The sequence below is a fragment of the Prionailurus viverrinus genome, chromosome X (genome assembly GCF_022837055.1).
Source record: "Prionailurus viverrinus isolate Anna chromosome X, UM_Priviv_1.0, whole genome shotgun sequence".
Classification (NCBI taxonomy): Eukaryota; Metazoa; Chordata; class Mammalia; order Carnivora; family Felidae; genus Prionailurus; species Prionailurus viverrinus.
The window spans coordinates 90,439,796-90,466,426 of record NC_062579.1 but is presented as its reverse complement, the minus strand read 5'-3'; the positions used below and the strand labels follow the sequence as shown (position 1 = coordinate 90,466,426).

The following is a 26,631-nucleotide window of genomic DNA, read 5'->3' as shown; positions in this document are numbered from 1 at the left end:
CAAGATAGTAACTTCAAGAGCAAAGGCCGCCTCTCCCAAGACACATGTCTCCGAAATATCACAAACCATCCACAATTCATTCAAGAGCTCATGAAATCTCTTCCTAGGCGCCCATCACCTCCTGCTACTTCCCGTTTGAGGATCATCACTGGACACAGAGCTAGTTTAGAGCCTCTGTATCAGAACTTCCTCATAAATTCGGGTTCCCATAAAACCGAAATGAGAGAAAAGTAAAAAAGAAGACCCAGCCAAATTTCTCTCTATAGAGATCTTCTCAATTCCTTGAGGGCCCTGGCTCAATCCACTTGTAAAGTTCAGAATAGAAAGAAAAGAAACTTCCCTCATTCACGGTTTCGAAAATGTCTAGATCTCAGTGAGCCAGCACGACCAGCATAGGACTGGAGGCACAACGCTTTAAAGCGCGAACCAGGGGCGCCTGGGTGGCTCAATCGGTTAAGCGACTGACGTCGGCTCAGGTCATGATCTCACAGCTCGTGAGTTTGAGCCCCGCGTCGGACTCTGGGCTGACAGCTCAGAGCCTGGAGCCTGCTTCGGATTCTGTGTCTCTCTATCTCTCTGCCCCTAACCCACTTGCATTCTGTCTCTGTCTCTCTCAAAAATAAATAAACATTAAAAAAAAATAAAAAATAAAAAAATAAAGCGCGAACCAAAAGAGCCAGGGACAAGGTTGGCTTGGTACTCTTCACAAAGAAGGGAAGACATCAGAACATCTACTCGCTGAGATGACAGGGACCCCATATCTGACTGCGTATTGCAAATGACCAAACTATGGTCTTAAAAAGCATTTCTTTCAAAGGCAGGTCACATTACCAGTACAAGTTTGCAAAGCCATACATAGGCATTTCATTTCCTTGAACTAGGACTTAATGAAAACTTTGATGTATTCAACCCCTGTTGAATGAAAAGGCCTGTCTGGTGGTCAGGAGCACGCAAAAGCCACGGCCTGGGCACCGTCTAGGAGCCTGCCCCTCACTCTGAAGCTAGAATCTGGTTCCATTGGGAGGAGATGGCCAGAAAAGTCCCTACTCTCTGACCCAGAAGGCCTCTTCTGAGCATTGCCCAATGCTCTGTTATACAACATGCAAAATAAATAATCAACTTGAAAAGTCAGGCGGCCAAAGCTCTGCTCAAATAATAAGCCCTTTTACAAGCTTCTTATCACCTGCCAGAATCAGCTCCAGAGGAACACCAGGAACTCGAAATTCTATTGTTCTCATTAACTACTTGGGGGAAACGGACAAACTTCAACGGCTCTAGTGGTTTTCTGAGAGGCAGAATCATAAAGGTTTTCATCCACCCGCACCCCGTCCTCGATCTCAGTAATTTAGTTATGGCTCCCATCCGACTGTCTCTGAGAGGTCTCCGTTACCAGTGCGAGCTAGAAAGGGGTCCTGGCCTTTTCATAGAAAACATACCCCTCTTTACTTTCCCTCTCGCCTGGCTGTTGGGGTGAGAAAGGGAAGAACATAACTGCCGACCTTTTCAGAAAATTCGTCGGGAGGGAATGAAAGGGCAGGGCAGAGGCATCTCAGGTGCCCTCCTCTGCCTGTGAAAGCTCTCTCTGGCTTAACTAAAAAAGGAAAGACAAGCTCTACTCAAGGAAAACTTCAAAAATCATGTTTGGTGCACAACATGATGATACGATGAGGATACACTGTTGTTAACCCAGAATGGTCTCTCTGGGTTGGAAAACACAGGATGGGATCTCTTTTTTTTTTTTTTTCTTTTTAAGTTTATTTCTTTATTTTGAGAGGGGGGAGGGGCAGAGAGAGGGAGAGAGAAAGAATTCCAAGCAGGCTCTGCACTCTCAGTGCGGAGCCCGACACAGGGCTCGAACTCACAAACTGTGAGATGGTGACCTGAGCCGAAACCAGGAACTGGATGCTCAACCGACTGAGCCACCCAGGCACCCGAGGATGGGCTCTCTTGTGAAGGGGTCTTGTTAAGAAAAATCTGCAATAAAACTCATTTCTGATGGCCCACAAAAGGGATTTTCGTATCTATTAGGACATGAGTATTCCAGGACCCTCAGCCCACAGATGCAAAGCTCAGGATGTACCTTCTACATAAACCTTACTACCCTCCCTCTACCCCTCGCTGATCCCTCTTTCAAAATCGGCTTGTCTCTATACCTAGCCTCTACACATACTGCCTTGCCCGCACTTGTGTCCTTCGCTCGCTTACGGGTTTTCCGAGAGCAGGGACCAAGCGTTATTGATCTCTGCATCTCTACTGTCTAGCACGGTCCCTGAAAATCATAGGTGTTCGTCAGATCACTGAATTAACAATAAGATTAATAGTAAATATAGCTCATACTTGAGTGTTCAGTAACTCTGTTTAAATTGCCTGTATTTTTTCCTCATTTTCCAGCCGAGGAAGCTGAGGCACTGATAGGTTAAGAAGCTAACACGTGGCCAAGCAACCACATAAACTATGTGACGAGGCTCTGGAACGCTCTTCCTTCTTGGCCACTACGTGGACTAGTACACGGGAATAAGTGAGATGCTAAAAGGGGTACACGCATATGAAACCATTGAACATGAACTGAAATTCATCTGATTTCGAAGCCTGGCGTATTCCCACGGAAACTTACTAAACGCCTAGCATTCTGTGCCGAACCCGCTGGTAAGAATTAGCAGTACAAAGATAACGTATGGTCGTATTCCTCAAGAAGAGAGACAAATAACAAAAGCTTGCTGAGCATTTACTACGTGCACTGTTCTAGGTACTTCACGCGTATTCGCTTCTTTTCTTTTACTTGTTTTTGAAAGAGAGAGAAAGCACGAGCAGGGGAGGGGCAGAGAGAGGGAGACAGAGGATCCAAAGCAGGCTGTCACTCGGGGCTCGAACCCACGAGCCGTGAGATCATGACCTGAGCCGAAGTCGGACGCTTGACCGACTGAGCCTCCCAGGCGCCCCGCATTCGCTTCTTTAATCTTCACAAAACCTCAACAAGGGTAGCGCTATTATTACTAAATCGAGACAAAGTAGATGAGAGACTGAGGCCCAAGGAGGTTAAACAACTTGCAAGAACCACCATTTGAACCCAAGCGGCCTAGCTCCAGAGCCCGCGCACTTACCCACCACTCCTCTGCCACCTGCCTCTTCCATTTACAACCATGCACGACTCCAGTTCAATGAAATATGGGCGCCACGACACAGGAAAAGTTCTATGGAAACTCTGAGAAGGAAGTGATTCATTTTGCCTGGGGGAGGGGGGCTCCAAGAAGGCTCTGCGGAACCAGGGACGCTTGAGCTGGGCCTTGAAGACATGAGACGAGGAAAGAAATGCGAATGCGAACAGCACATGGAGACCAGTGAAACCTCTCTGTTTCCGAAGCCATCACAAACTAAAACACAAAGCTAAGCACGGAGCCCGGCTCTACCCCACCTTCTGGTGCCGAGGTGACTTGCCACCGAGGAACAGGGGAATAACTCGTGGAACCGTGGCCTGGATACTTAAGTCCGTTTCCCCACTTGGTTAGAACTCTGCCCTGGGGTTTAGTCGTCCTCAAAGTATCGGTAGGAATCTCTTTTCCTCTTCCTTCCGTGCAATAGATCATGTTTCCGGAAGGGGACCCACAGGCTCACTTTAGTGTAACTGAAGCCAGACCCTCCAAGGTTGGCAAAGGAGGCTGGAATCACCACGTGGGCAACTTAGAACAGCCAGATCTCACGGCTCCAATTTTTTTGTCCCACACGTGGAGATATTCTCTCCTCTGTTAACCATGGGGGTTCTAAGTCTGGCTTCATTAAAGGCTTTCCAGGGGCTTCCTTAGAGTTTGTTCTACCCAAATCTGCTGGCAACTTCCATTCCCTCAGCCTCTAGCTTCTCTGGGGACTACTGGCTACTATGCCAAGAAATGCAGGTGAATGAGGACAAGTAAACCCCAACAACCAGTGGGCACTCTGGGGGCAAACGTCCAACCATTCTTCCCATTCTGAACACCTCTGCTAAATATCCCACACTCCGTACCATTTGCTGCTCCCTTTCTCCACTCTTTTTTTTTTTAATGTTTTTATTTATTTTTCAAGAGAGACATTGACAGAGTGTGAGCAGAGGAGGGGCAGAGAGAGAGAGAGGAAGACACAGAGTCTGAAGTAGGTCCAGGCTCTGAGCTGTCCGCACGGAGCCCGACGCGGGGCTGGAACTAGTGAACCGCGAGATCATGACCTGAGCCGAAGACGGCCGCTCAACCGACTGAGCCCCCCAGGCGCCCCTCAAAATCTAATTTCTGATATACTTCCAGCCTTGTTCTTGGTAGGTCAGACTTTGAGGGGCGCCTTGGGAGCAGCTCGAACAAAACTGCCGTGTTACACAACTCCAGAGGGCGCCAGCCACATTTCATTCAGTGCCATTGATGTTATGCAACGTGGTGACCCTGTTTCCCTCGAGTCCTCTTTCTCCAGCATCCTACACCTAATCTCTTAGCAGGTTCGGTTGGCTCTACCTGCAATATATATCCAAGAATCCAACAACTTCTCTCCAGTTCCACTGCCAGCAGCCTGGTCCAAGCTCGTCCCCTGATAACTTATTATCCAAAAAAAAAAAAAAAAAAAAAAACAACCCACAAACAAACCAACCAACCACGAGAGCAATCCTTTTTAAATGCGTCAAACCACACCACTCCTCTCCTCAGAATTCCCCAATGCTTCCTATCTCGCTCAAAGACAAAGTCAAAATTCTTACAATGGCGTATAAGACCACGAATTGTTTTTTTTTTTTCTCTTTGGCATTTATCTATCTCTATCTATCCTGTGTATTGTATGTATTCATCTCATTTATTGTCTATTGCCCCCAGATGAACATAAGCTTCATGGGTCAGGAACTCGGTCTGTTTTGTTCACTGATGAAGCCTCAGTATCTACAATAATACCTGACGCAAAATGCACACTCAGTACATATTTGTAGATGAAATAAATGAAGTGGGTTAGGAAGGGGGAATCTCTACGCACAGGCCAGCATCCTACCAAAACACAATATAACAAGTGAAATGCTATTTGAGTAGCCAGCTAGGGCTGGGACCAAGTCAAATCCCAAGAGATGCTCAGTTCCTATTTCCTACTGTTTTGTGTTTCCACTGTTTTGCTATTTTACCTGATGAAGTCTCCTTTCCTCTGCTTCCTAAAGAAAAAGAAATTCGCCTATAGGTGGGAAGGAGCGCCCCCTGGTGGAAGCCAGCCTACAAAGCAATGGAAAAGAAAATCCTAGAGCAACAGTCTCTTAAGTTACAAAGGAGGGTCACTGGGGACAAAAGGACTCCAACATTTCACAGAAAAAGTCCTCAGTAGAAATAAGGGAAACTAAAGATAAGATTCAAAGTATATGGCGGAACTTACTAACTTATTTTACTGTTGAAATTCTTCTGCAATCTGAAAACGAGAAAAAAAATTCACTGAAAGCTGAATAACGTAAATACCGACTCCCAAGGAATTTTTAATCTGGTAGAGGATGTAAGTCATGAATACAAACAAGTACAAAGCAATGGGTATGACTGTGAATGAGAGAATGGGGGCCAAATAAGAGGAATAAATTAAGAGCTATGACTTACCCAGGAAAGAGAAGGCTAACTTTGGTGCCGAGTAAATCCAGGAAGACAACTTGGAGGGGGTGATTCTTGAGCTGAGCCTTGAAAGACAGACAAAATTTTATTTTTATTTATTTTTTAAAAGACATTTTATCTTATTTTTATTTTTTTAAAGTTTATTTATTTATTTATTCTGAGACAGAGAGAGAGAGAGAATATGAATGCGGGAGGAGCAGAGAGAGAGGGAGAGAGAATCCTGAGCAGGCTCTGCACTCACAGTGTAGAGCCTGATGCGGGGCTTGATCCCACGAACTGTGAGCTCATGATCTGAGCCAAAATCAAGAGTCGGATGCTTAACCGACTGAGCCACCTAGGCACCCTGACAAAATTTTAATAAGAGAGTATTCCAGGTAAAGACCTGAATGTAGGGAAGGGTATATCATGTGGAAACCCAAGCAGACCAACAGGGCTCTGCACATGTCACAATTTGGGTGACAACACAACTGAAACCCCTCCTTGAAAAGAGCAGAGATTCAAGGGGTGTCTGGGTGGCTCAGTCGGTTAAGCGTCCGACTTCGGCTCAGGTCATGATCTCGCGGTTCGTGGGTTCGAGCCCCGCGTCAGGCTCTGTGCTGACAGCTCAGAGCCTGGAGCCTGCTCCGGATTCTGTGTCTCCCTCTCTCTCTGCCCCTCCCCCGCTCACACTCTGTCTGTCTGTCTGTCTCTCTCTCTCTCTCTCTCAAAAATAAACACTAAAAAAAAAATTAAAACAAAAAAAAAGAGCAGAGATTCTCAAGAGAAAAGTCGTTGCCAGAGGCAAACACGGGAAGGAACCAAAGAAGTCCCCCTCCCCCTGCCACTTTCCTTGTTTTCCCTTGGATGAGAGGAACACTACTCAAAACTATGGGGAAGAAGAAGATAAAATGCAAAGTCCACGATAAATTCTCCAGCTTACATATCAGAGGATTCTGAATCCACAATATCGAATGAAGATACTTACATCGCGCGGTCTATTCTGTCCTGTATTTTATCTAACGGTAAAATAAAGTGGCACTCCCTCCATTCCCTCCCGTGCAATGACCTTCCCATGGAGATGCCAAAACGCATCCTGAATCCATCCAGCCTTCTCCGTCTCAACCGTCATCCCCCTAGTCTGAGCCACGATCCTCTCTCCCCCAGTCCAGGGCAACAGCCGCCTGACTGGTCTCCCCACTTAGTCACTGGCACCTTCTATAAGCCGCGCCCACACACCGCAGTCAGATCACCCAGGGATATCTTGGGATGAGGTAAACAACTCGCATTTCATTTTCAACTTTTCCTTTTGAAATGTTACAGACTTACCCATCCCCCCAAGAAGTTGCAACAACAGTCCGAAGAGTCTGCTCACCCAGATTGCTCAAGTATTAACATCTTATACAACCACAGTACACTATTATAAATCAAGAAATTAATATTCGTGCAGTTCTATAATCAATAGCCAGGATTTTATTTTCTCCATTTGCCCCAACAATGTCCTTTTTCTGGTCGGGGATCACATATGTTTTCTTTGACACCTTTAGTCTAGAAGAGTTCCTTGGTCTTTTTTTTTTTTTTTTTTTTTTGTCTTTAATGACCATGATACTTTTGAAAAGCACCTGCTGGTTTCAGTTTGGGGTTTATCTGATGGTTCATCGTGTCTCTATTTCAGTTACGTGTTTTGCCCAGAACACTACAGATATGATATTGTGCCCTTCTCAGTGCATCCTACCAAGAGGCACATGGTAGAAGTTTGTTCAATTACTGGTGATGTTAACTTTGACCAGTTGGTTAGGGTAGTCTGCCCAGTTTCTCCCCAGTGGCGTTCCTATTTTGCCCTTTGTAATGAGTAAGCATTTTGTGGGGAGATGTTTAAAAACTATATAAATACACTGTTTCCATCATACTTTTGTCCATTAATTTTAATATTCTTCGACGATTCTTGCCTGAAATGGTTATTACTGTGGTGCTTGCCGAATAAGTTTCTATTTTCATTATTCTTGTTACATTTTATTAATTGGAATGCTATTGTAAACAAGTGCTTTTCCTTCTCCCTCATTTATTTACTTATTCAGTTATTTCTTCATATTCGTGTGGACTCATGGATTCTTATTTTACTCTATGGCTTATAATCCATTACTGTCATTAATCATCTTGTTGCTTACATTGTCACAGATTTCGGCATTGGAAACCCCCTCAAATGGACTCCTGCACCCTTTCTAACACATCCCCATGGCCCTTCTTACTTTCTGGCGACGGAAGACATTCCAAGCTCATCTAATAGTCTTCTTGTCCCAGCCCAGGAATCGGCCATTTCTACAAGAGTTCTGGTTCCTTTCATTTGGAGAGTGCTATTCTATATATACACCATATATATATATCATATATGTACGATATATAGATTAGTACAGATATGATATATAATACTATAGTATTACTATAGTAAATACTAACATATATAGTATATCATAGTAATATATATATGATATATATATATATCATATATATATTAGAGAGCACATGTGAGTTGGGGAGAAGAGCAGAGAGAGAGAATCTTAAGCAGGCTCCACACTCAGCATGGAGCCAGACGCGGGGCTCGATCCCATGATCTGGGATCCAGATCTGAGCCAAAATCACGAGTTGAACAATCAACCAATGGAGCCATCCAGGAGCCCCTAGAGAATGCTATTTTTTTTTTAAGTTTATTTGTTTGTTTTTGAGAGAGAGAGAGAGAAATGGAGAGGGAGGGGCGGAGAGAGAGAGAGAGGGAGACAAAGAATCCCAAGCAGGCTCTTTGCTGACAGCACAGAGCCCGACACGGGGCTCGAACTTACCAACCCTAAGATCGTGAGCTGAGCCGAAATCAAGAGTCAGACACTTAGCCGACCGAGCCACCCAGGCGCCCCAAGAATGCGGTTTTAAAACCAAGATCTGAATGTCTAGTGTGCCCATTGGTATTGCGGTATCATTGCTTCTAAGCCTCCTCGGCAGACAAAGCTAGGAACCATATGTCTATATACAAACAACTCTATCTATTTCCATATCTATCTCCGCGTGAGTGTGTGGTGTGGGTGTGCGCGTGTAAAACACCGTATTCATACTGATACCTCTGATCACTGCCAGTCTCCTGTCTCTTCTTATGTGTAACTCCTTCCTCTAAAAGCGTAAAGTCTGGCTCTCCTTATTCACAGTGTATGCTTTGCTCAATACTAGAATATACATAAAGCAGATTCAGAATTGCTAACCCACACCCCTGTGGAAAACACACCTACTATCTAGAGTACAGTATTTACTTACGGTTTGGGGGTGATTTTTTTTTTTGTCTTGAGCCTTAGAACAGCGGTTCTCGAAGTGTGGTCCCTGAACCAGCATCATTAGCTGCATCTGAGGACTTGTTGGAAATGCAAATTCTTGGGGTATGTTGGGTGGCTCAGCCGGCTGAGCATCCAACTTCGGCTCAGGTCATGATCTCGCATTTGTGGGTTCGAGCCCCCCATCGGGCTGTGTGCCGACAGCTGGGAGCCTGCAGCCTGCTTTGGATTCTGTGTCTCCCCCCTCCCCTGCCCCTCCCCTGCTCATGCTCTCTGTCTCTCAAAAAATAAAATGAAACGTTAAAAAAAATTTTTTTTAAAAGAAATGTAAATTCTTGAGCTCCATCCTGGACCTACTGAATTAGAAATGCTGGAGGTGGAGATTGTCACCCAGAGCTCTTCAACAAGCTCCCCAGGTGACTCTGACGCACCCCAAAGTTTGAGAACCACTACTGTAGAGCACATAGTCAAAACACTCTTTTCCGAAGTTATTTAGTGCATCGGTCTTCTCGGGTTGACAAAACTAAATAGCCCAGATGGGTGACTTAAACAGTAGAAATTTATTTCTCACAGTTCTCTAGGCCAGAAGTCCAAGATCAAGGGGTCAGCAAGGTTTGTTTCTCCTGAGGACTCTCTCCTTGGCTTGCAGATGGCCGCCTTCTCACTGCGTCCTCACACGAATTTTTCCTATAGAGACTGGTCATATTGGATTAGGGCCCCACCCTTACGACTTCGCTTAACGTTAATTACAACCTTTTTTAATGTTTATTTCTTTATTTTGAGAGAGAGAGAGAGAGCGCGCTCACGAGCACAGGAGGGTCAGAGAGAGAGGGAGAGAGAATTACAAGTAGACTCCGTGCTGTCACCGCAGAGGCCGACATGGGGCTCGATCTCGCGAACTGTGAGATCGTGACCTGAGCCAAAATCAAGACTCGAACACTCAACCGACTGAGCCACCCAGGCGCCCCTAATGTTAATTACACCCTTAAAGGCCCTACCGGCAAATACCGTCACACTGAAGGTTAGCGCTTCAACACATGAATTTTGAGGGGACACATTTCAGCCCATAACACTCGGGTTAGTTATTTTCGCCCACTCCTTCATTACGTCTGTTATTCATTTGTAATACAGTTAGTTCCTTTGTTTCTGTCCATATTCCATTTTGGGTTCCCTTGTCACCCACCCTCCCTCCCTCCCTTCCTTTTTAGTATGTGAAACATTAACATAGTCCTAGAAATCAGAACTCAATACACAAGAACAGTTCCCATCCCTCCTACCTCATTCCCTGCCCTTTCTACCCTCTTCCCATCCACCCCTGCCAATTCCCAACCGCATTACTTTTTGGTGTATCTTTCCACACAAGGAGTATTGGCTTTCCATGGCTCCTGTAACAAGTGACCACAAATTCGGGGGCTCAGAATGCCATAAATGTATTCGATTACCGTTTTGAAGGTCCGAAGTCCAGAATGCGATTCACGAGGCTAAAGCTGCAGGCGTCAGCAGGGCTGTGTTCTTTCTGGGGGCTTTACGGGGGGATCTAACCCCTTGTCTTTCCAGCCTCTATGCGCTGCCTACATTCCTCGGCTATGGACCCTTCTTCCACCTTCTGGCCAGCAACACAGCATCTTCAGACCTCTCTGTGAGCCCTGCTACCATCTGCAAACCTCTGTCCTCTGAGCCCCTTCCGCCTTCCTCTTACAAGGACCCTTGTAATCCTACCGGACCGCCAGGGGAATGCCCTCAGGTCTCCATCCTTAACTTAATCACAGTTGCGAAGTCCCTTCTGTCATGTAAAGCAGGGCACTCAGTTCTGGGGTTTAGTATGTGGACCCCTTTGGGGGAGGCCATCATTCTCCCACACAGATATTGGCTTAAGTTTTCAAAAACGCAGAGTGACAGATCTTGGAATTCGCCTTCTCACAATCATGAAAACAGCTGCCCTCTCTTCTTAGAATGAGCCCCACCTCTTCACCCTTTGCCTCTTTCCATCTCCTCGACTCTGCCAAATCCTTTCCGGCTTCAAGCCTTTGCACTTACTCTTTCTCCGCCTAGAATATTCTTTCTCCAGCTCCTCTCATGGTTGGCTCATTCTTCCGGTCTCCCCTCGAATGTCACCTCTTTAAAGGAGTTCTCCTGGATCGCCACGTAGATAACAGCCCGTCTCGGTAACTGTGGTTTGGCCTATGTATTCTCTTTACGTTGAGCACAGTCCGTAACAGATTCTGTATCAGTTTGTAAACTGGCCCATCTCTCTCACTAGAATGTAATCTCCGTGAGGGCGGAGACTGTGGCTATCCCTGTTATGTCCGTAATATCTGGCACGGTATTGGGCCCACAGTAGGCACTCCGTAAGTGTTGACGGGATGGATGAATGCGACTCCAGTTCGGGGGCCCCATGTAGGATAAGTGTGTTGCTGGTCCATAGAGACTAAACGTGACAACCTGTCACCGTACCCTGCTGCTGGGGGCTTTCACAATTCCCAGTCCAGCGCGATATCCTATACGTCATTCATTCATTAAGTGTTCGCTGCATAGCTAATACCCACACACACTTGTCCCCACTTTACCGACGAGAAAACTGAGGCTCAGCGCAGTCGCGTGGCCAAGGATGCGCGGCTAGGAAGCTACCATATGCTAGGCTTCAGGCTGGGCTCAGGGGCTATACCAGAGAGTGCGTGCCCATGGTCCTTGCCTTCTCTGGGGGAGAATCCGAGAAGGAATCCGTGCTTACGGGGTAGGGTGCTAAGTGTTATGAAAGAGGCCTGCCAGGGTGCTGTGGGAGCACTGGCGTGGGACGGTGAAATCAGGGTGAGGAGTGAGAGGGGGCTTCTGGGAGGAGGAGGCATTTGAACCGGATGTGAAGCCTACGGAGATCTTAGCTAGATCAAGGGAAGACCGACTAGCCAGCTGTGATAGGGCTCACAGGCTATCGTTCACCTCGCTGACACGTCCGTCTTCCTGCGGGCTGGCCTTCGCCTCAGCCTTGCAGGATGAGAAACCCAATACTGTAAGTAACCTAGAATTATCCAGAATTGGGAATACTGGCACACGCTAATCCAGCTCAGGAGAGAACGAGGTTTGTAAATCAGAGCATACGTTTGTTCATTTAACGCGGAGCCGGGCATTCCCTCCCAGCCAGCCTAGAACAGGGCTCCGCCCACTTTTTCTTTCAAGGGCCAGGCAGTAAATACGTTTAGTTTTCGGGGTGATATGGTCTCTGCACCCCTACCCCACCGTGCCATTGCGGGGCAATAAAGCAGTGACAGACACCACATAAACAAATCAGTGGGCCCGTGTTCCGATGAGACTTTATTTACTAAAATAGGTGGCAGGGTTTATGGACCCCTGGCCTAGAATAGAAGAAGTAGTTACAAGATTGAAACGCTGAATCACATTGATGCGTCCACTGATACAAGAGAGATAAACCTACCTCTGGCATCAGATTGGGCACGTTCTCTCCTAAACAGTGCTTCGCTGGACACTGCCGTCGTTTGCCTCTCTAGCCCTTTCTCGGTGCCAGCCACCGGACAAAATCCCACCCTCTTCTAAAGCACTGGGCTTGTATTTTTACAAAAGCAGTAAACGTCCAATGTAGAAAATTAGAAGAGATAAGAAAACAGAAACATTATATTCCCACCACCCAGAAATGACCACTATTAAGAGCTTAGTATAGGGGGCGCCTGGGGGGCTCAGTCGGTTGAGCGGCCGACTCTTGATTTCAGCTCAGGTCATGATCTCACAATCATGAGATCGAGCCTTGCATAGAGCTCGGCGCTGGGCGTGAAGCCTGCTTAGGGTTCTCTGTCTCTCTCCCTCTGCCTCTCCCCCACTTGCACTCTTTCTCTCTCTAAAAAAACTTAAAAAAAAAAAAAAGTTAGGGGGCGCCTGGGTGGTTCAGCGAGTTAAGCGTCAGGTCACGATCTCGCGGTTCGTGGGTTCGAGCCCAGCATCGGGCTCTCTGCTGACAGCTGGGAGCCTGGAGCCTGCTTCAGATTCTGGGTCTCCCTCTCTCTCTGCCCCTCCCCCGCTTGTGCTCTTTCTCTCTCTCAAAAATAAATTTAAAAAATTTTTTTAATTTTTATTTAAAAATCAACATTTAAACATTGAAATTAGACAAAAACACACATTAAACGTTATTTTTCATGTTTTTACTTTAAAAAATTCTTTTAATGTTTATTTATTTTTGAGAGAGAGAAAGAGCACAGGCACAGGAGGGCCAGAGAGAGAGAGAGACACAGAATGTGTGAAGCAGGCTCCAGGCCCTGAGCTGTCAGCACAGAGCCCGATCTGGGGCTCGAACCTACGAGCCATGAGATCATGACCTGAGCCGAAGTCGGACGCTTAACCGACTGAGCCACCCAGGCGCCCCCCCCCCAAAATTTTTCTTAATAAAAATAAAAAATAAAATTAAAAAAAAGACCTTACCATATATATCCTTCCAGATCAAGAATTCCTCCAAGTTTACATAATACGTATATGCACTTTCTACCAAAATGAGATAATACGTGTACATATGCTTTGTAACTGTTTTCAGTTAATCACCTCTACCATTTCGTGTTAGTCAATGTTCACCTCATCTAATACCCATCCATAGTCAAATTTCCCTACTTTTCCCCAAGTGTCCTATAACGCTAGCTTGTTCAAATCAGGATCCAAGCTCAGACCGCACATTGCATCTTAAGTCTCTTCATTTGGAATAATATCCTTTTTCAGGACAGGGGTTTTGCTTCCTGCTGTATCCCCAATGCCTTTAACAGTTCTTGATACACGATAGTAGCTCAACAGACGTTTACATAATTATTTTTTAATGTTTATGTATATATTTTGTGAGAGAGAGAGAGAGAGAGAGAGCGCAGGGAAAGGGCAGAGAGAGGGAGGGTGGGAATCCCGCGCTAACAGCGCGGAGCCCGATGCAGGGCTCGAACTCAGGAACCGTGAGATCCTGACTTGAGCCGAAATCAAGAATCAGGCTCTTAACCAACTAAGCCACCCAGGTGCCCTAATAACTAACTAATGAATACAGAACTTGGGGGAATGGGGGTTTCACCCTAGAGCTTACCTCACCCACCCATCACCCTTTATCTCCATTTTACAGATAACAAGAATCAGGACCAGAGAAGTGAAGCGACTTCCCAAGGTCACCCAGCAAGTATGTGGCAATTGCTTTCCGTTTCTCTGTTTACTCTATTAAACCAAGGGCTGTCAAACTTTTTCTGTGAAGAGCGGAAAATAAATATTTTAGGCTTTATAAGATGATGATAAAAATAATTGCACGGTTTTGTAATACAGGTCTACTGATGAAAAAAATGGAATAGAAGAAAAATGTTTTGTTTAATTGTGGTTGAAAGTTCATGTTCCCGTGATCAAACTGATTGTAAATGTTCATCTGATAAAACGTTCTTAGCTCGTGGGTCATAGTTGGCCAATCTATGTCTTATACTATGCGGCTTGTCTGTGATTTGGCTTTTTCCTTGTACGTTTGAGTGAAAGTAACATTCTTTTTTTTTCTTTTTTTCCTAATATAATTTATTGTCAAATTGGCTTACAACATCCAACACCCTTTTTAATGAACAGTTAGAATTGGGTTCTGGCCGGGGCGCCTGGGTGGCTCAGTCAGTTGAGCAACCGACTTCGGCTCAGGTCATGGTCTCAAGGTCTGTGGGTTCAAGCCCCGCGTCAGGCTCTGTGCTGACAGCCTGCCTGTGCTCAGTTCCATCAGAGCAGGTAACACACGGTACTACGATTATGTTCCTCTGTCTCCCTCTTGCAGCCATGAGCTCCTTGCACGGATGGGCTGTGTATTATTCATTTCAGCAACTCGATTTGATAACATTGAAAAAGCCAGTCATTAAAGCAAAGTGAAACTAGTTAAGCAAATACCACACCGTCTAGGCAAACGAACATCACAGTGAGATACCCAACGAAAGACAAAACAAGTGTTGGTGAGGAGACGGAGAAACTGGAACCTTCATAATTTACCACTAGCAACATTAAATGGTGCAGACACTTTGGAAAAGAGCCCGGAAGTTCCTAAAAATAAAAAAGCTTAATGGGGCGCCTGGGTGGCGCAGTCGGTTAAGCGTCCGACTTCAGCCAGGTCACGATCTCGCGGTCCGTGAGTTCGAGCCCCACGTCAGGCTCTGGGCTGATGGCTCAGAGCCTGGAGCCTGTTTCCGATTCTGTGTCTCCCTCTCTCTCTGCCCCTCCCCCATTCATGCTCTGTCTCTCTCTGTCTCAAAAATAAATAAATGTTAAAAAATAAAAATAAAAATAAATAAATAAATAAATAAAAAAGCTTAAGCATAGAGTTGCCATAGAGGACCCAGAAACTCCACTCCTACCCCAGGGAATGGGTGCACATGGTCCTTGCCTTCTCTAGTGGAGAGTCAGAGAATGAATTCAAATTCATTCGCAGGGCAGTGTGCAAAGTGTTGTGATAGAGGTCGGCAAAGGGTGTTAAGGGGAAACACCAGCAAAGAAAGGGCAGCGAAAGCAAGAGAATTGAAAACACATGTCCACACAAATGTTCTCAATTATTGCATCACTCTTAATAACCAAAAAATGAAAGCAACCCAATTGTCCATTGACTGATAAATGGAGAAACAAATGTGGTATATCCACACCATTGAATATTATTCAGCTATAGAAAGGAATTACATGCTGGTAAGTGCTACAACCCAGATGAAACTAGAAAACATCACGCTAGGTTAAAGAAGCCAGTCCCCAAAGACCACGTAGTGTATGATTCCATTCATATGAACTGTCCAGAAAAAGCAACTATATAGAGCCAGAAGAGGGATAAATGGCTGCTTAGGGCTAGAGGTCGGAGGGGAGATTAACTGCAGACAGCTTTATGGGCATTTGCTCCGGGGTGGCTGGGGATGAAAATACTCTAAAACCAGAATGTGCTGACAGGTGCGCAACTCTGCCAATTTACTAAAAATAATTGTACACTTAAAATGAGTGAAGTTTCGGGCGCCTGGGTGGCTCAGTCGGTTAAGCGGCCGACTTGGGCTCAGGTCACGATCTCGCAGTCCGTGAGTTCGAGCCCCGCGTCGGGCTCTGGGCTGATGGCTCAGAGCCTGGAGCCTGCTTCGGATTCTGTGTCTCCCTCTCTCTGACCCTCCCCCGTTCATGCTCTGTCTCTCCCTGTCTCAAAAATAAATAAAACGTTAAAAAAAATTAAAAAAAAAATGAGTGAAGTTTCTAGCGTGCAAAGCGGAACGCTCTTTTGAAAACCCCTCAATCTATCACATTATTGAATCTCTCTCTAAATTAACCCCCCCTCCCCCAGCTGGACTACCCCCACTACAAGACCTGGTAAGGACGGTGGTGAATGCAGTTTCTCAGGCATTTTTGTCGGTTGGGGCTGGGGGGTGTGCTGATAGAGACATCAAAGTCGGCAGAGAGGTGTGTGTGTGTGTGTGTGTGTGTGTGTAACTGTAAGACATCTTGAGGTGTACGATGCGTTTCCGGCTGAGTGTCGCAAGCGTGTAATGCGGGCGACCCCGCGGCCTCTGCCAGGTCAAGCGGGAGCGTCCCTGAAGTCCCTACTCCAAGTGAGAGACGTAGTCACTTTTTGCAACTCTCAAGCCCCCGTTCACGACCAAGTGAATGTCCCATCGGGGCATATCCGTGAAAATGTCGATTTGGGGGTACGGGGCGGGGGTGATTTGCTCAGTGCTTATTGGGCAAGGAGGTCCCGCCAGAGCAGCCACATGATCCAAACTCGCCCCCCACCCCCGGCGCTGGGCGCGCTCCCATGGGGTCCTCCAGGGGACAGCGCGTCCCTCCAAGGGCGGCGGGGAGGTGTGACGGGATGTGACAGCACCTCTCCGAGCTAGGGGAAAGCCTGGCACCGAGCCCCCCTCTTTGCCTTGCGGGGAGGGCCAAACCGGCCACAAAGCCGGAGTGAGGCGTCTCCTGGTGCCCGGGAAACTCACGCGGCTGCTCGTCAGCGTCCCCGGGAGGTTACAGGTCATGGAGCCCGGACCGGAGTCGCCGTCGCCGCCGCACCACCCCCGAGTGGCCCGAGCGGAGCGTTAGGAGAAGGTGGGGGGGCGGGAAGCAGGCCGAGCGCGCCCGCAGCCGGAGGGGGCCACCGGGCGGACGCCGGGACCCGGCGCGCGGTTGTCCGGTCACGTGGCCACCGCCCCTCTGCGCCCGAGGTTGTGGCGCACAGCGCCCCCTGGTGACCAGCGGCGGGCACGGCCGCTGGGACCGGCGGGGGCCGGCTTCCGGTGCACCAGGCAGCCCAGGTGAGGCCTCTGCGGGGGAGGGTGGGGGAGGGGTGGCATTGATCGCTGCGGGCCGCCACCCCCCGCCCCCCCCCCCCCCCCGGCGATGCAGGACGCCGAGGGGAGCCCACCCAGACCCAAACTGGCGTCTCTGAAGGCTTTTGCCTTCCACCCTGCCCTCCTTCTCCCCAGGGACCCCGAAGAGGGCTGAGGGGCCCAATGATTGTCTTGAACCTGGACCTCAGCTTCCTTCTGCAAAAATGGACCAGAATAAGGCAGGTTGGTTGAAGGTGGGCCTTTCTTGATGCTCCTGAAAAGAATGTATCTGCAGGTGCTTGGATGTGAGCTCATTACCTCCCTGAGCCTCAGTTTCCTCCTCTATAAAATAGGGATGATAATAGCTTGAGGAGGTGTTTGGGAGGACTAAATAAAAGGATCCACCTGTTAAAAATAAGACAGCCATCCCGCAATGGAGTCGCTTATGCTAAGCTTGGAGGCGGGGGGGGGGGGGGGGGGGGGGGGCTTGTGTCACCAAACCCAGACTTAATTTGGGCTTCAGCCTCTCCCAGAAATGGAATCCTAAGGCAGTGGGAAATCACCTGGTCAGTACCAGTGAAGTAGCCGGGCCAACCTGCCATCCCCGAAAGGAAAGCGACCTCCCCACATCCAGTCCACTTTTTGCTAGTGTCTTCCTTGTTCCTGCTCCCTTCGGTGTAAAAAAAAAAAAAAAAAAAAAGCCTTTCATTTTGTACAGCTCCTCCAAGCTTCTTTCTGTCTGCTAGATGGAATGCTGCCCAAACAGTGAATCGTTAAAGAAAGCCAATAAGATCTTTAAAATTTCCTCAGTTGAATTTTGGGTTTTAACATACCTAACAGGTTCGGCAGACTGGTGAAAAGCTAGTTATGTAAATTGTTCCTCCGGGCTTAGCAAACACCTAAGAATAGGGGTCATTTTTTCTCGAGATTCAGGGAAACAGAAGAATTTCACCACCACAAAATAAAGACATACCTAAGGTGAGTTGTTCATAAAAATGGTAAATATATGAGAATTAAGACAGTCTGTTGCCACACTCAGCCTTGACCCTGAGAAATAAAACCGCACGGGTACTGGCTACATCAACAGGACTTGGCTAGTCCGCTGTCTTCGTGTGAATTTCTTTCCCAGGACGGTCCTGTCCAAGCAAAAGTTTCTTCATTACAGGAACTTTCCCAGAGTACCGTCAACTCTTCAGCGGAAAAGCAGCAACAGTTTGCACTGTTCAAATCCTTCCCTTTTCTCAAAATCCTCCCTTGCTGCTCCCACCAGTCCGAGCCTGTTGACATCATGATCCTTATCCAATCGTAATCGAGTCTCTGTGTTGAAAGACCCTCTCTGCCTTAAATCAAACCTGCATTTCTCGGTAAATTCTGACCTTTCCTTTCCTCCCTGAAACGCTATCACAACTTTGGGAGGTGGGGTTCTCCCTGACCAAGGTAAGGAATGCATTCCGCTTTGTCAAATCCGCAGGTAGTGTTGGTGGTATTTCAGGAGTCAGCATTTGACAGCCTCCATCCCCGAGCCCCGCAGAGATCCCCTGGGGAAGCTGGGACCTCCTCACTAGAGCTCAAGACCTTCGGCTGGAATCACTGGGCTCCTCTGAGGCCTCTTAAACTTCCTGTTCGGGGCTCTTCTGACCACAAACGTGGGGTGTGTAGGTTTCACGCTCTTTGAAGCTCTGATCCCTTTCCTGAGCCCCAGTTGCTAAGGTTGCTAACCCTGGGGTCGTCACATCACCCCCCCGTGAGAAGCCAGTTCTCTCCACGGGCATTCCACCATCCTATAGCTAAGCTTGAAGTGTCTCCTTCCATTCAAATCTTCGAAGAGAGTGCCCAAAAGAGTTTTACCATTTTCTTACTGTTTCAGATTTTATAATAATGCCTGTCCCTTGTTATTTGCAGAAGTTTCCACCAGTTAATTCTAATAAATTCATTGCTTTTCCTAGGACAACATTCCTACTTACTACAATGAATGCTCCGTATTTGTCAGGCAGTAACAACAGTGTTTATTGCTTGTAGGGTTGTTTGGGTTTTTTTGTATGTTTTTATACTTGCTTAGACTTTACTGCCCCCCCCCCCCACACACACCTCTTCTTACAAGCCAGCTTTAATTTCTGCTCTTGAAAGTATTCCATTTATCATTAGAAAAAGAACAAAACCATTGTAGCTATGAATGTGTAAAACTATACAAAAAGCATAACCTCAATAAAGTAAATTATGTATGTATGTACACTCACAGAGTAGGAAAAACATTAAAAATTTTTTTAATCTTTATTTTTGAGAGACAGAGAGGGAGGGAGTAGGGGAGGGGTAGAGAGAGAAGGAGACACAGAATCCGAAGCAGGCTCCAGGCTCTGATCTGTCAGCACAGAGCCCGACGCGGGGCTCGAACTCACGGACCGCGAGATCATGACCTGAGCCAAAGTCAGACACTCATCCGACTGAGCCACGCAGGCGCCCCTAGAAAAACATTTTAAAAGAAATATGCCAGGGGCCCCTGGGTGGCTCAGTCGGTTAAGCATCCGACTCTTGGTTTCGGCTTGGGTCGTGATCTCCCGGGTTCGTGAGTTCGAGCCCCGCATCGGGCTCTGCGCTGAGGGTGCGGAGCCTGCTTGGGATTCTCTCTCTCTCCCTCTCTCTCTCTCTGCCCCTCCTATGCTCTCTCTCAAAATAAATAAACTAAAAAAAAAAAAAAAGGAATGTGCCAAAAGATTCAATGCTTACCTATACTTTATTTGCTCTTTCTGTATATTTTAATAGCTATTTAAATCTTAACCATTCAAAATCTTTTACATACTCTTGTGTCGTTCTGAACATCCTACTTTTATAACAGCTCAAATTATTTAATAAATAAAATAGTTTTGCAAAACATTCTGGCCGGCAGTGAAGGAAAAGTGTATGTCGTCTCTTAAGTGTCAGGTATGAATGATACCAAAGAGATTTTTTTTTAAATTTTTTTTTAACGTTTATTTATTTTTGAGACAGAGAGAGACAGAGCATGAACGGGGGAGGGTCAGAGAGAGAGGGAGACACAGAATCTGAAACAGGCTCCAGGCTCTGAGCAGTCAGCACAGAGCCCGACGCGGGGCTCGAACTCACGGACCGCGAGATCGGGACCTGAGCCGAAGTCGGACGCTTAACCGACTGAGCCACCCAGGCGCCCCGAGATTTTTTTTTTTAATTTTTTTCAATGTTTTTTTTTTTTTTGAGAGAGAGAGAGAGAGAGAGAGAGCATGAGCAGGGGAGGGACAGAGAGAGAGGGAGACACAGAATCTGAAGCAGGCTCCAGGCTCCGAGCTGTCAGCACAGAGCCGGACTCGGGGCTGGAACTCATGAACTGCAAGATCATGACCTGAGCCGAAGTCAGTTGCTTAACCAACTGAGCTACCCAGGTGCCCTCAAAAGATTCTATTTTCAATTATGTTTTCTTGAGCTAAATTAGATCTTGGTTTATCCAGGATATTTAAAATCAACCTTCATCGGGGCACCTGGCTGGCTCAGTTGAAGGAGCATGCAACTCTTGATCTGGGGGTCATGAGTTTGAACCCCATGTTGGGTGTAGAGATTACTAAAAAAAAAAAAAGGAAATAAACTTAAAAAAATGTAATCACCCCTCATCACGTTCCCTCTAATAAAATTTAAGTTCTTTTTTTTAATGTTGATTTATTTATTTGGGGGAGGGGGTGCACAAGCAGGGGAGGGGCAGAGAAATAAAATCCCAAGCAGGCTCACAAACCGTAACATCACAACCTGAGCCAAAATCAAGAGTCACATGCTTAACTGACTGACTCACCCAGGAGCCCCAAAATTTAAGTTCTTTTACTTCCAAATCCTCAGACAGCTGTAACCTCTGCTTAATGGACAGGAAACTGGTCAAATATTTGTATCTGCCTATCACCCCTGCCCCAATAACCGGTCTTCCACTGTGATACAGTTTTTTCTCAATAATGTCAGTACTTTTCCTTGGAAATATATGATGGGAAGTTCACAGGCTTTGGTTCCGGGCTTACCATCTGTTTACTGCTATATAGCCTTATCCTGTGGTGATCTCTTACTGAGACTCATTTATATCCTCTAAAATGAGGTTAGTAATTCTTACTGTATTATTGACATGTTCGACACATAACAATTGAAAATATATTCATTGTTATTGTCATTACTCTTGGTTATTCTTTATTATAAGGAAAATAGCAAACAGTACCCCAAACATTCATATTTTACCGGGCAGTTGGGTTATTTATTTATTTATTTATTTTGAAAGCGAGACAGAGAGCAGGGAAGGGGCAGAGAGAGGGAGGGTGGGAGCGGAGCCCGATGCAGGGCTCGAACTCAGGAACCGTGAGATCAAGACCTGAGCCGAAATCACGAGCTGGGCGCTCGACCAACTGAGCCACCCAGGCGCCCCCGGGGCAGCTGTTTTTTAATATTTGTAGATGCACATGGAGTGACGGGGAATCTGAAACACCAAACCTAAGGTCTGACGACGCCACAGAGATGAAGCCACAAAGAAACCCATCTCTCACTTTCGGCCCCTGCTAGGACTGGACAGTCCAGCTAATAAGCTGCAGCCCGGGTGGGGGGAGAGAGAAGCAAGCAACCGATCTCGAATGTCTCCCAGGTTTCTTATCCCATCCATTAGGCAGATGGTGGTTCAGCGATGGGCACCGTTCTCTCCCTGTCTCTTCCCCGGCAGCAGCGGTTCCAGGAGGGCACCTGGAACCACTCCGTGCACGCCTACTGTGTGCCAGGCGCATCGTTCCAGCTACATTCCAGCTACGAACACGTGACGAGAGGCAGTGTTCTAGCTGGGGAGGCACCAGTGAACCAAGCAAGCTAAAACGCTTTTGAGTTTATACTCTAGCGAGGAGAGACAGGAATAAGTGACTGATAGAATACATCAGTAAATTATGTAGCATGGAAGACAGGCATGTGATGGGGAAATAGAGCAGGGAAGGGATATGAGGGTGCTGGTGGCCAGGTGCGTCGCCTTTAATGGGCCTCACTGAGGAGGTGCCATTTGAACGTGATGAGGGATCGAGGCACGGGGACATCTGAAGGGCCAGTACCAACCGCCAGAGCAAACACATGACGTGGGAGTGCGCCTGGATTCTGTACCAAGATACCCAAACAACACCGCCAGGCACCAGGGTTATTATAAGCCTAGAGGGGAGGGCAGATCATTATACGAGCAATTACGGCAAAATGCTAAGTGCTACCTAAGATATAAAGAATGACCTTGAGTAGAGTCAGGGAAAGCTGACCCAAGGGAGTGCCGGGGGAAATGGTATTAGAAGTTGGACAAGAGTTTTGCCAGATGAAGAGGCCTGATGGGACAACACATTGGGAGTCAAAGATGACACAGATGACCTAGCCGACTGGTGATCTTTGAAAGCGCTTCCCCAGAGGGGCCACACTTCATTTGTCCGCTCAGGCCCGAGGATGTGAAGGCACACCCGGACTTCCAGATGCCCGGCATTGCAGTCCAAGGGAGGAGCCTAATTTCTTCAGCCAAACCTTCCTCCTGGTCTTTCCACTGGTGTGCAGCTTTCCCACTATTACCCAAAAGGGCTAGGGTAAACATCTTGATTCATAACCTTTGTTACACTTGTTCAGTTATTATCTTAGCGTCAGTTTCAGGAAGCTAGACTGCCCCATTCAAGGGTTTTCCTATTTCCACCTTTGATACATTTCCCACTTGGCCTTCCAGAAAGAATGTGTCAATTCTCCGCCCCACCAGCGGGTGTAGGAGACTCTCTTTGCCCACATCCTTACCAACAGGTTGTTATTTTTAGTATCTTATCCCAGAAATTGGATATAAAAATAAATATGAGGAGAAGATGGTTTCAGGCTCTTAGAAGGAAGTTTCCTGAACTGATCATTTTTTTTCTGTCTTGTTCAATAAAAGAAATGAGACTGAGGCCGTCCTACCGTGCAGAGTTTCAATCATGAATATGACGGTCCAGAAATGGAAACTCACTGGTGTGCCTGGGGGGCTCAGTCAGTTGAGCGTCCGACTCTTGATTTTGGCTCAGGTCATGATCCCAAGGTCGTAGGATCGAGCCCCACATCGGGCCCTGCGCTGAGCATGGAACCTGCTTAAGATTCTCTCTCTCCCTCTGCCCCTCTCCCCCACCTCGACTCGTGCTCTTTCTATCGGAAGAAAGAAAGAAAGAAAGAAAGAAAGAAAGAAAGAAAGAAAGAAAAAAGGAAGGAAGGAAGGAAGAAATGGAAAAGAAATCCAACCTTAGGATGCAGCCAACAGAATGATCAGATCATTTGTACCCATTACCTTAGGAAGGACTCCTCCAGCTCAGGAAAGATTTCTGGCTCTGGGGAGGGGCAGATCAATTCCATTCCAGCTCCAGCCCTCACAAGCTGTCTCATCTTAGACAAGTGACTATAACCGGGTGGGCCTCGACGTCCTGGTCTATAAGATAGGGGCAGTGGACAGAGTCCCTACCTGTAGGAGTGCTTGCGAGAGACCGTGTGTAAGAAGTTGTGAGTTCGTGTCTGAGATGAGAGGCTGCGGCTGGAGAGCCATGCATCCTGTCAACGGGAGGCCTGAGACCGGCCCTGCTCCCTTTTATGATGCCCCTGAGATACCCGGTAGTGACAGGATTTCAGGGTCACCCGGATTGTAAAGGACTCCTCCGACCTCAGTCATGCCCCGTTCCCACCACACACTGGGGAGCCTCTGTGGCCCTCTGGGATGAGCTCCCCCCAGCCCCCCCACCCCTGCCCAGCAGAGCAAAGCATTCTAGCAGAGTAGGAGCAGCTACCGAGCAGCTACCGGATGTTGAGGGCCGACCCCGGCCCGGCCCTGTGCTAGTGACTCCTACACAGGGCACACCTGGGAAAGGCAGGTCATCTTCTCCTGAGTACACGAACCTCCGTTTACTCACAGGTCATGCGCAGCCGATCACAGCCGTGCGGAGTTGTGATCACAGGCCGGCTGAGACCTTTAAGAAGCAAGTGCCCCTGACCCCGGAGTCTGACCTCCGGCTCCCCCACCAAGTACCCGCAAGCCCCTGGGCAAGTGCCTTAAGGTCCCAGCTTGTTTCCTCTGTCTGAAACGCGCGCTAATGGTAATGCCTACTTTAGGGGGTTAACAAGAGGATTAAGAGAGCTAATGCATTTAAAGGACTTCGGTAAGCTCTTCATAAATCACGGTTGTCGGGATTTTTATTTTTATGACTATGGTGGAGGGATCAAGGCGAGGACGAAGATTCGGCCCAGGAGACGGAGAAGTGGCAGCAACCACAAGACCGGGGAGGGGGGAGCCACGAGAAAAGGGTGTCATGGAAACCAAAGGGAGAGAATGCCAAGAAGGAGGGAGATCTAACACAAAAGGGCACTCAGAGGCCGGTTTCTTCTGACAAGACAAAAAGAGCAATTTTCATCTCTTAGCGACCGATGAGAATAAAGGCAGAAAGGAAGAAAATTAGCCTCTAGCTTTCTTTTTTGTTTTTAAGTTTTCCTTTAAATTCCGGTGAGTTAGCACACGGCGTAACATTAGTTTCAGGTTTACGATATAGTTGAGTGATTCCACACGTCCATGCGTCACCGGGTGCTCATCGGGACAAGTGCATTCTTAATGCCCGTCACCTATTCCTCCCCTCCCCCACCCCCGCCGTCCCCCGCCCCTCTGGTAACCATCAGTTTGTTCCCTATAGTGGAGTCTGTTTCTTGGTTTGCCTCTACTCTCTGTCTCTTTCCCCCTCCCTTTGTTCCTTTGCTTTGTTTCTTCAATTTCACATAGGAGTGAAATCATATGGTATTTGCCTTTCTCTGGCTTATTTCACTTGGCGTTAGACTCTCTAGCTCCATCCGTATCAATGCGAATTAGCCTATAGCTTCAAGTGAAGCCTTTTGGAGACCAGCCTCATCAAGCTGATCAGAATGCCCAGGTGTCATTTCCATGTCTTCTAATCAGGGAAAATATGTGTCTCTTGGCTTTTCTTGAAATGAAACAGACAAAAAGAAATGTCAGGCTACATCAGGTGGGTGAAATGAAAATTTAGACAATCTCAAATTTACACGGCAGAGGGGAGGGCCGGGGAAGGGAGGAAAACAGGCCGGATCACAGAACAGGTTTTCAAAGCAGAGGTCTACACCGGACCCCCACACTGACTCCGGTGTAAAGGAGGGTCGCGAAATGGGCCGAATGTATGGATTTTTCTTTCCATCTTTCTATTCTGCCTGGTGCCAGAAAGAAATTACGACAGCACAAGCTGTGTCTTTGGACAAATATTCAACAAGTGTTTATAGAGTGAAGTCAGCGGGGGGGCGGGAACGATCCGGAGGTGGACTGATATTCTAATCTAGGTAGAGACCTCCCAAGGGGTGATTTAGGGAGGCATAGCAAGGAAATAAGGGTTAAAAATCTACATACACTGTGAAGTGGTTTTGCAGGGTCTGAGTGGAGCTGCCACTTGCCTGGGGTCGGGAGGGGGTCCTCTTCGGCTTGGGAGAGATAGGGGTGACTTTCCCAGAGGTGCCCCAGAGGGATGCTGGGCCAGTCGTCAGCTAAAGGATCTCCTGGCCAGTCGTCAGCTAAAGGATCCGGAGGCAGAGAGGCTCTCCCAGTCTCTTTCTGCACATGAGGGTTAAGAAAGCTGAGGCTGAAGGCAAATTCGGGGTGTGAGGCGTGGGGTGGGGGAGGGGTGATGGCGGAGCACGGAAGGCTGAGCCTCTGACCCTCACCACCACCACCACTTCTGAGAGGGGAGCGTGGGTGGTTGGAGTGGAGGGTTTTAGGGTCAGATTGTGAGGTCATTGATGGGGCAGGAGGGAGAGGCCTGGGAGGGGCTGATGGGCTCTTTCTGGAAAGAGAAGTACTTCAAGGCAGGCTCTGAGTACGGCAGCCCAGGGAAGGCTGCCGTGGCTTCTCCTGCTCCCTCGGGGCCTCAGCCCGCAGCCCTGTGTCCCTACGGAGCTCGTCATCCCCACTGAGCTGTCATCAACCGCCAGCCTAATTAAAACCCCAGTACCTCTCCCTGGGCCCCTAACCTCCCCTCTGCCCCTGCTAGGACAGCACAGCCCAGAGTTCTGTAGCGTCCCCTGGAACCTGCGATTCCCGCCAGGCTTCCTGTGGCTGTCAGCTCCCTGTGTCTTCCTGGTCATCACGCCCTCACCCGCTCTCCTCTGTGCTTCTCTCTGCCCCCCGCCCCCCGCACCATCTCCCACTGCTGCAAACGCTACCCTCTCAGCTCTGTGAAGTCCCTACTTGATGCACGACCAACTCCCCCGGGCCCTCGGATCTGCGCATTCACTTCCCTCTCCGGACACAGCCCTCAATGCAATCATGCTCCCCCCCCCCCCCCCCCCCCCCCGCCTCGTCCTGCTCACAGAAATAGGGACGCACGCACCTACGCAAAACACAGGGACCCTCAGGGGCTGAGGTCACCCACGTCCTGGCTTACCACCCTCCAATATGAGAGGAGATGGAGGGGGGCAGGCTAGCTTCCAGGAGGGTCCGCCCCT

At 47.9% G+C, this 26,631-nt stretch overlaps 1 protein-coding gene across 4 annotated transcripts in view; it reads right to left on the bottom strand.

Moving 5' to 3' along the window:
* Positions 1-16,996, bottom strand: part of LONRF3 (LON peptidase N-terminal domain and ring finger 3) — a 132,074-nt gene extending 115,078 nt beyond the window's left edge. For all 4 annotated transcript variants that reach the window (XM_047843409.1, XM_047843408.1, XM_047843410.1 and 1 more), the window contains exons 1-2: positions 16,819-16,996; positions 5,574-5,650 (exon numbers count right to left, since the gene is read on the bottom strand). The gene's annotated coding sequence lies outside the window, so the exon portion shown is untranslated. The remainder of the gene's footprint in view (positions 1-5,573; positions 5,651-16,818) is intronic.
* Positions 16,997-26,631: the final 9,635 nt, after the last annotated feature.